Here is a 9618-nt window from a genome sequence, read left to right on the forward strand (position 1 = left end):
CTGGCCCCGAACCCAGACCCGGGGCAGTGGCCACGACAGCCATCCAGCTCCAGGTCGCTGCTAGGCCCTTCCTGTACCCAAAGGGGGTGGGGAGTAGAAGGAGTGGGGGAGAGGTGTCCCCACACCTGCTACTGGCAACCACTATTGTGAGGAGACCACTCTCTGCTTTCCCCCCCTCTTCTTTCTTCTCTCCTTTCCTCCCTCTATTTATTAAAAGTTTATTATTTCTGAGAGAGAGAAAGGAAATAAAAGAGAGACCCTCAACAGAGTCTTTATTCTGTGACCTAGCCCCCTCTTAGCTCAGTTCTTGGGCAGACAGGCACGTGTGCCTCTGGTGTGTTCAGGGGACTTTCGGAGCCCAAACCCAGGGCCTTCGCCATGTGGGTCCAGTTGGATTCGCACTGTACCTCCACGCGACAGTGCCTCTCCTTATTTTTTATATAACCGCGAAACTATTGACACACTTAAAAACATCAACAATTGGGCCAGCTGGCATATGGTGGTTTAGGTGGCTGGGTTCCATACCGCTGACTGCTTATTCATGTTCCAGACCCAGCGGCTTGAGAAACATGCCAGGCATATGTGCATTTGTGCTTGCCAGAATTCCCACAGGAGAATGGAAGAGAAGGGTATGGCCATCCCCCATGGGGGGGGGTGCTTTCTCACTTTCTTTCTCTTTCTTTTGCTCTCTCTCTCTCTCCAGTGAGTGCACATGTCCAGTAGAAAATTAAAAACAATTTTTTAATATAAAAAAATCAACAATTTTCAATGTCATCTGATCAGTGTGTAAATTTCCAATTAACCCTGTTTAACTCACGTGTGGTTCTTATAATCTGATGCAAATTTCAAGCTGTGATTTTTTTCATACTTGCCTCATGACATACATTTCGATAACAGGCACATCCAGGTTCCAGAGGGTACCCATGGGAGAGATGACTCAAACTGGATTGTAGTTGTAATTTTATATCTTTGACTGCATTTCAGAGCCCTCGGCCGGAACTGCCATGGAAAGGTAGTTTAGCAATATTAAAGGGACAGACAATGATTCTGAGTGAGACTGGACTACGAAGACAGCCAAGACCTAATGTAAGAGACAACAGGGGAAGCACTGCAGGGTAAGGTAAAAACATACTCAAGACACAGGGCACTTTCAAGAAGGTGAGTTTATGATGGGGAAACAGCGCTTTGGCTTCTCATCTGCTGCTGGTACAATTTGTTGCCATTTCTCATACACCGTGTCACTGGCCATCACCAGAACTTTCTTTCTGGATCATAACATAGTATGCAAATACAGTAGTGATTTTGGTAAGGATGCAAGTATCCAAAAGGATCTAGAAGTCCTCCAAAAAGGGGGCCAAAAATGGCCTTAATAAAGTAATGAGACAACTTCTGTAAAATTTGGGGTTTGGGAACCAACTGAGGGTGAAGCAGTTATGTCACTGGGCTCTCACATAGCTGACTGAGGTTCAAGTCCTGGACCTGGTGGCTTGAAACACTCTGAGTGTGTGTGCATGTGTACCTAAGATCTCAGGAGGAGAATGGAGGAGAAGGAGGAATTGTGGTGTGGCCATTCCCCCTGGGGGTGATTTCTCACTTTCCCTCTTGTTATCTCTATCTCTCTCTCTGGTGAGCACACACACCCTAAGGCAAAATACTCTGGAAAAAAAATGGTGGGTTATTTTGGTTCAGCCGGTGGCATGGTGATTAAGGTGTTAGGTCCCATGTGGCCAACAGCACAGTTCAAGTCTTGGATTTGGTGGCTTGAAAATTACTCCGAGTACATGTATGTGCATGCCCAAAATCCTGAGAGGAGAATGGAAAAGGATTGTGGTGTGTCCATTCTCTCAAAAAGGGATTTCTTACTTTCCCTGTCTCTGTCTCTTTCTGGTGTGTACATGCACCATAGGGTAAAAATCTAAAAAAAAAGAAAAGAAAAAAATCTGGGGGTTAACTTAAATTTATTATTCATACTATAATCTATTTGCAAAAGAGAACTGGTCAGGTTGGGGATACTTGGATGCAGGCTGAAAGCTTTAGTGTGTGTTTTATCAATAATGCACGCAGTCAGCTAGCTCCCTATTGCTGGTAGTTGAGGCAGCTGGATCCCACATGGCCAACTGCAGTTCAAGTCCCTGCTCCAGAAGCCTGAAAACATGCTAGACACTTGTGTGTGCATGTCCAAAATCCGGATAGGATGGAGAAATGGGGGAGAAGAAATTACAACATGATCGTCCTCCACTGGAGATGTTTCTCTCTTTATCTTTCTCTCACTTCCTTTGTGGTCAGTACACGCTCACCCTGGCAATGACTTCCCTCCTCCCAAAAATAATGCACATACTAAAAACTCCCTTAACATGAATTACCACTGGGCTACGTCCAGAATTGTTGGGAATGTGTTGCTAATTGGAATAATATGGCTCTTTTATCCCCTTTCTCTTTCTATGTATAAATATGTACATATTTTTGGCCATAGGTCAACATTTCTGAGAGTGGGTTTGTTTTTGTTTTTTGGAGAGGTTTTGCTATAATTTTTTTAATAATTATTTTATTTTATTTATTTATTTATTTATTTAAATTTGACCAGAGAGGGACAGAGCGAGCGAGAGCGAGAGAGAGAGAGAGAGAGAGAGAGAGAGAGAGAGAGAGAGAGAGAGAGAGAGAGAGAGAGAGAGAGAGAGAGAGAGAGAGAGAGAGAGAGAGAGAGAGAGAGAGAGAGAGAGAGAGAGAGAGAGAGAGAGAAAAGCTGCCAGGTCTGGGACTCAAACCATGGTCAGTCATGTGGGAGTCCAGCGCCCCCAACCACCATGCCACCTGCTGGTCAAATTTATCAACCTCTCAGGATGGGTTTTAAGCAACACTAGGCATTATTATTTTTTCATGGTTGATAAATTTGGGAAACATTGTCCACTCCATTTCCTCTCTTAGAGGTTGTAGTACACATTAGTATGCTAAAAGTTCTGAGAAATCCTGTTGAGTTCTGTGCCTGGCTCATAGTAGGTACTAATTCTCATAGTCAATGAATAGGTAGATAGTACTGTTTCAGATCTTTATAATCACGGAAATTTTCTCCTCTGGGATATCTATTAATATCTCATGGTACACTAGTGTCCTACATAGACCGTACTAATAGTAATTATTTGTTGTTATTAGAAGTATTATTAGCTATTAACAGTATTATTAGTTATTAGAATCATTAGTAATAATTAGTATTATTAGTTATTAATAGTTGTTTGGGTGAAATACAAATTTGGCTGAGTCTCCAATACTTTTATCTATTAAGTTTGTCCATGCTATGCCTTTTTTATCTCCCTCGGTCTCATTGTTTCAGTGGGAGCAGTCATGTTTAAAAAAATGGCACCTTCCTCTAGCCACAATTGATTGGTTGAGTTGTAAAGACAGTATTGGAGCTAAGCCAATCAGATTTTCTCTTGAGAAAGTGGAATTAGGGACACCAGCCTGTAATGCAGTTCAGTGTCGGTGTTGTCCGAACTGGAGAGCAGGCGAGAAGGAAAGCTGGTAGCAGCTGTTTCCAACACTAGGGCTGGGGACTGAAGAATGAAGCGCTCGCTGAGATGGCAAAACGTTTAGGGTTCCCTACAATGTTCAACTTCTGCTTCTTGCCCTTTCTGAAGCTTGTCTGTTTAAATACTTTTGAATTCTTTAGAATACTCCCAGCATTCTTATGATACATTTTTTTCTTAGCTTAAACAAGTTCAGATGGAGTTCTGTTTCTTCCAACCAAAAAATATCCTAATAATGTTTTGTTTTGTTTTCCCCCAGAGGAGAATCAACTTGCTCTGCCATTCATGATTTGCTATAATGGTCTGGTGTAGAGTGCTGACATACATTTTGAGAATGAGATACCTGATCTTTAAAGTGGACACTTTGAAAATCTAGGGTGAGTCTAAGTAACTGATGACAAAGGGGGCAGTCACTTGACCATTTTCCCCAGGTAGCTCCATCTCTATCGTTCAGGCTCCCGTTATAGCAAAGAAAGGGACTCTCAGAGAAAACAAAACCACCAGACAGACTCTGTCTCTGGGTAAATGGACAAGTTCACTCTGCATGCCAGATTGAGATCCTGTACTTTAAAATCCTGAAGTTCCCAAGACTGGAATCCTGAGTGGAAAATTGGACCCCCCAAGGTCCATGGCTGTTGGCTTGAGTTAAGTGTCACCCTTTGTTCTTACCATGGGAAGTTCAATTTAGAGCAATTTGGAATGATTCCCTCCAGCCTCAGGGCATGATTAGGTATTTCAAGGCTGGTGGTTAGCTTGGTAAAAACCACTTCCCCATATTAGAAGATCACAGGGACTATTGAAAAGACATCACAGAGTCTATGATTTTAAGCAAGTCATAGTTTTCAGATTACCAGTATTTTCAGACAGTTTAAAAAGTGCTTGTATCATATATAAACACAATCTATATAGTGAAGCTCACATTGACCTTGGAAAAAGCTTCCTTAATGCAACATAAAAGCGTTGTGGTCTCCTTGGAAATCATGGGTTATTCAGAAACATTTTATTTTACTTTATTTTATATTATGCTAGCTCATTTTCCTTAAAGCCAAGATGCAGACAAATAACTGTTAACCTTGGTGAAAAAATATAGACCTCTGAGTAGGGGCTAGTAGTTCTTAACTGATCTTATCTTAAATCTTGGTCATGATTTCTATTGCTAAGAGATTTTTTTAAAAAGAATTATTTTATTTAACTTTTATTTATTATTATTATTATTTTCCAATTTGATCAGAGAGAGAGAGAGTGAGAAAGCAAGCCACCAGGTCTGGGACTTGAAACACTGTCGGCGTGTGGGAGTCCAGCGCCCTTAACCACCATGCCACCTGCCAGCCCCTAATCCATTATTATTAACTGTAGTCAACCTATCTTGCAGAGAACATTGGAACTCATACACTGTTAGTAGGAATGTAAATTATTATAGCCATATGGACAATAGTATGGAAGTCCCTCAAAAATTAAAAATAGAACTACATATGATTCAATAATCCTACTCTTAGGAATGTATCTAAAAGATATAAATGAGGTTGTTAAAAAGGTATTTGTACTTCCATGTTTATTGCAGCACTATTCACAATAGCCAAGGTACGAGGTACACATTCAGTGTTGACAAGTGGTTCCTTTTTATTTTTATACAGAGGTTTTTGCCTTAGGGCACTTGTGCTGGCCTGGGAGAGAGAGACAGACACAGTGAGAGGGAAAGTGAGAAATTAACTCCCAGGGGGATGGCCATGAGCAATCCTTTCTCCTCCATTCTCCTCCCAAGTTCTTGGGCACACACGCATAAATACCCAGAGTGATTTTGAAGCCACCTGGTCTGGGACACCCAACTGTGATTGGCCATGTGGGAGTCCAGCAACATCAGCTCCCATGATTCCTTCTTTCAAAACTGGATCCAAACAAGGTTTCCCTCCATTTTTGAAAGTATATCAAAGAGATAAAGAGATGACCATGTTTTTTCTTTTCTTTCCTTTTATTATTTTTTGAGAGGTAGCTTTTGCTATAGGACACATGTTCTTGCCAGAAAGACAGAGACAGAGATGCAGAAAGTGAGAAATCACCCCCCCAGGGGGGATGGCCACGCCACAATCCCTTCTCCTCCATTCTCCTCTTGGGATCTTGGGCATGCATGCACATGCGCCCAGCGTGAGTTTAAGCCACCGGGTCCAGGACTAGAACCGCAGTCAACCACATGGGAGTCTGGCGACCTAGCCATTATGCCAACTGCTGGTCCTGAGATGACTATTTTTAAAAGCCAGAGTCACTAAGGAAGGATTTTATTGGAGTAATACAGACTGAGTCCTAAGTACTCTCTGCTGAAGGTGATTTGTGTATTCACATTTTCTAAAGCTAAAGATGATTTCTAGGAAAGAAGCCTGATAATCATATGACTTCAGATGACGAGAAAAGTCTAATCTCTGAGGAAAAGATATCTACATATTTTACATTATAAGAGAATTATATATTAATATTTTCTTGGGATACTTTTGGCTTTGTATTTTATTTCTTCCTTGTTTTTCTCTATGTCAAAAATTATACTTTTAAAATAAGAAAGGTAATAAGGAACTATGAAAATGGAAACCTTCTGTCAGTTTGGCCTGGGCAGTTAAATACTCACTGGCATGTTTAAGAGCTGTCTTGGGGGCCGGCAAGTAGCATGGTGGCTAAAGATGCTGGGCACCGATGTGGCCTACCATGGTTCGAGTCCCGGACCCAGCAGCTTGCTTTCTCAATTTCTCTCTCTCTCTTTGTCTCTCACTCTGTCCCTCTCTGGTCAAAAATAAATAAATAAATAAAAAAAAAATTAAATGAAACAATTCTTTAAAATAAATAAATAAATAAATAAATAAATAAATAAACAAACAAATAAATAAAAACTGTCTTGAACTCCAGCACTCCAGAGAGGCTGTCAACTACTTGTGTACACAATGCTATGTTTGCTTTGAATTTGGTATAAGGTTTGAGGAGTTTCACCATGTCCTGTTTTTTTCCTTTCTTCTCTTATTAAATTATTGTTGTCATTGTTTTGCCAATAAAGATACAGCTTTATAAGACTTATCAGTATTATGAACTATGATCTTGGGTAATTTATTTGAAGCTATTTGAACTTCAGCTTCTTCATTTTCAAAAACTAGAAAATAATTCTTATCTTAAGGTTTGTTGTGAATAATACACAAGAAAAAATACAAAATACTCTTAAGATGGTACTTGGTATATAAATATGTGCACAGGATATGTTATTTTATTTCCTTCAACTAAACAAACTGGGAGAGAGACAAAAAAATATACTGACTGTAAGCCAAAAGGAAAAGCACATGAAACAGTTCATGTGGCTCAGGTACCATCTGTCATCTACTGAGGTGGTCTTATTTACTTGTTTTAATTTTTAAAATTTATTTATTTATTTTTAAGAACTAGTTTATTTAGCTTTATTTATTTATTTAAATTTGACCAGAGAGAGCCAGAGTGGAGAGAGAGAAAGAGAGAGAGAGAGAGAGAGAGAAAGTGAGAAAGCAAGCCACCAGGTCCAGGACTCGAACTGTGGTAGGCCATGTGGAAGTCCAGTGCCCTTAATCACCATGCCACCTGCTGGATCCTTTAATTTCTTTTTTAAAAATAATTCTTTTATTTAACTTTATTTATTTATTTAATTTGTTTTAATTTGATCAGAGAAGGACAGAGAGAGAGAGAAAGTGAGAAAGCAAGCTGCCAGTTCTGGGACTTGAACTGCCTTAAACCATGTGGGAACCCAGTGCCCTTAACCACCACACCACCTGCTGGTCCCCAAAGGTGGTTTTATTGTTATTATTTTAGGTAGCAGATAGTCATAACTCTCTTTTCTTATTCCATAGATTCTAATAACAATCATCCAGGTTAGAAGAGTCTTAGACTGGGACCAGCAGGTGGCATAATGTTTACATTGCTGGACTCCCACATATCTGACTGCAGTTTGAGTTCTGAACCCGGAGGCTTAAAACTCATGCCAAATGCGTGTGAGTGCATGCCCAAAATCCTGAGAGGAGAATGGAGGAGAAGGGATTGTGGCATGGCCATACCCCCGGGGGTGGGGTGGGGTGATTTCTCGCTTTCTGTCTCTTCAGCAAGTGCACATGCCCTATAGCTAAACAAAAAGTGAAAAACAAAACTTTCTAAAATAAAATTTAAAAAAATAAAATAAAAGAAGATTCTTGGACTATGGTGCATTTATTTATTTGTTTATTAGAAATTCACCCTAAATGGGTTATTTCCACTTCATTGTCTTGGATTAAATTCTCATCCAGTATCATTGCAGGCCTCTTCAATTGTGGCCTACATCAGTACTTCTCAAAGTCACCTAGGGATACTGTTAAAATCCAGATTTGAATTCAATAGGTCTGGGATGAGGCCTGAGATTCTGTGTTTCTAAGGAGTGTTCAGGTCAGGCTGAAACTGCTGGTTCATGGACCACACTTTTTAATAGAAAATCTTGGAGTCTCAGAAAATATTTGAATTCTCCTGCTGTTCAGTTATTATCATATGAGGAGATACATAAAAAATGATATTTAATTACAAAAAAATCTCTAGGTGTCCTGACCCGGGGGGACTGCCGAACAGGTTTCCTGAGTGAAGGAGTGAGAGCCGGGACAAGCGGCATAGTGTTACAACACGGAGACGACGGTGTCGTCCGTTTATTGTGGGCAGCACGGTACAGCACAGAGACGACGCAGTGTCACAGCTCTTAAGGGTCGCGTTGTCTACGGTGAGCAGCACGGAGACGATGCAGTGTCACAGCTCTTAAGGGTCGCATCGTCTACCGTGAGCAGCATGGAGACAACGCAGTGTCACAGCTCTTAAGGGTCGTGTCGTCTACTGTGAGCAGCACAGAGATGATGTGGTGTCACAGCTCTTCAGGGTCGTCCAGAGACGATGTAGTATTACAGCTCTTCAGGGACTCCCAGGTCGTCTGGAGACGATGCAATGTCAGCTCTTCAGGCTCTTCAGTCGTCGTCTTCCTGGTCATCGTCGTCGTCGTCGTCTTCCTGGTCATCTGTGTCGTCTTCCTGATCGTCTGGCTACTGTGGGCCAGGCATCGTGGTTATATACACGCTGGTGGGCTGTGATTGGTTGTAAACGGTGGGCCGTGATTGGTTGTAAATGGTGGGTTATGATTGGTTGCTTTTGGACCAATCAGGAGGTGCTGGATATGCAAATCTGAGGGATTCTAGTGGCCAATCAGAGCAAGGTTTCGAAGGTCAGGTTTTTGGAAGGGAACCAATCATGGCAATTGTTTGCTCTCTGAGAAACCTCGGCAGACTTGCTGGTGCACAGCCTCCCACATCAAGGTGAAGACATGTCACTGTAGATGAAAAGAAAAATCACTTTTTTTTCATCTGTGTATGATATTTCTACCAATTTCAGATATCTGTACTGTGTTTTTGAGGACACCCAGGAGAAATTACTTCAATTACATGCAAAGATAAGATAAATTTCTGGGTCCTATTGTTTTTAAGTGGATTGGATCTTACAGTTAATAAAATAATTGAAATTCTTAATGAATGCCAGTATCTTAAAAAGTGTCCTTTCAGGATCAGAGGTGATGTGGTGGTTAAGATGCTGGATTTCCACATGGCCAATTTCCCCATGGTTCAAGTCTTGAACCTGGTGGTTTGATTTCTCACTTTCTCTCTCTCTCACTCTGTCTCTCTCTGGTGTGCCCTATAGCAAGTTAACAAAATAAATAGTAATGATAAACAGAATAAAGAATTCAAAAACCAAAAAACTGCTCTCTCAAAATACATGACAATGTTTTTAGTCTCAAATTTTTGCATTTTGAGATCATCAAAGTCAGGCCCATACATACCGGAGAAACTTATTAGCGGAGTTTATCATTTTGGAGTGCTTGGATCTAATGACAGATAAGATATGTTCCTCCCTCAGAGCACAAACTTTAATAAAGTTGATTAAGAATTAGTAGAAACCAAAAATTGTATTTTGTGAACTCAGAAAGTTTGATAATTTTGGCATCTCATTTAAATGGAGCCTCTTTAATATGATATCTTTTGTTCTTTTTTTTTTTTTTTTTTTTTTTTTTGAGGGGTTTTTGTTATTGGGCACGTGTTGT

The 9618-nt window shown here is 40.6% G+C and overlaps 1 long non-coding RNA gene across 1 annotated transcript in view; it reads right to left on the reverse strand.

Moving 5' to 3' along the window:
* Positions 1–8777: 8777 nt before the first annotated feature.
* LOC102483361 (uncharacterized) overlaps positions 8778–9618 on the reverse strand; it is a 13352-nt gene continuing 12511 nt past the window's right edge. Inside the window, exon 3 of the long non-coding RNA XR_334930.1 lies at positions 8778–8853. This is a non-coding gene — a long non-coding RNA (uncharacterized LOC102483361). The remainder of the gene's footprint in view (positions 8854–9618) is intronic.

Source organism: Tupaia chinensis, unplaced genomic scaffold, assembly GCF_000334495.1.
Source record: "Tupaia chinensis unplaced genomic scaffold, TupChi_1.0 Scaffold000314_1, whole genome shotgun sequence".
NCBI lineage: Eukaryota > Metazoa > Chordata > Mammalia > Scandentia > Tupaiidae > Tupaia > Tupaia belangeri.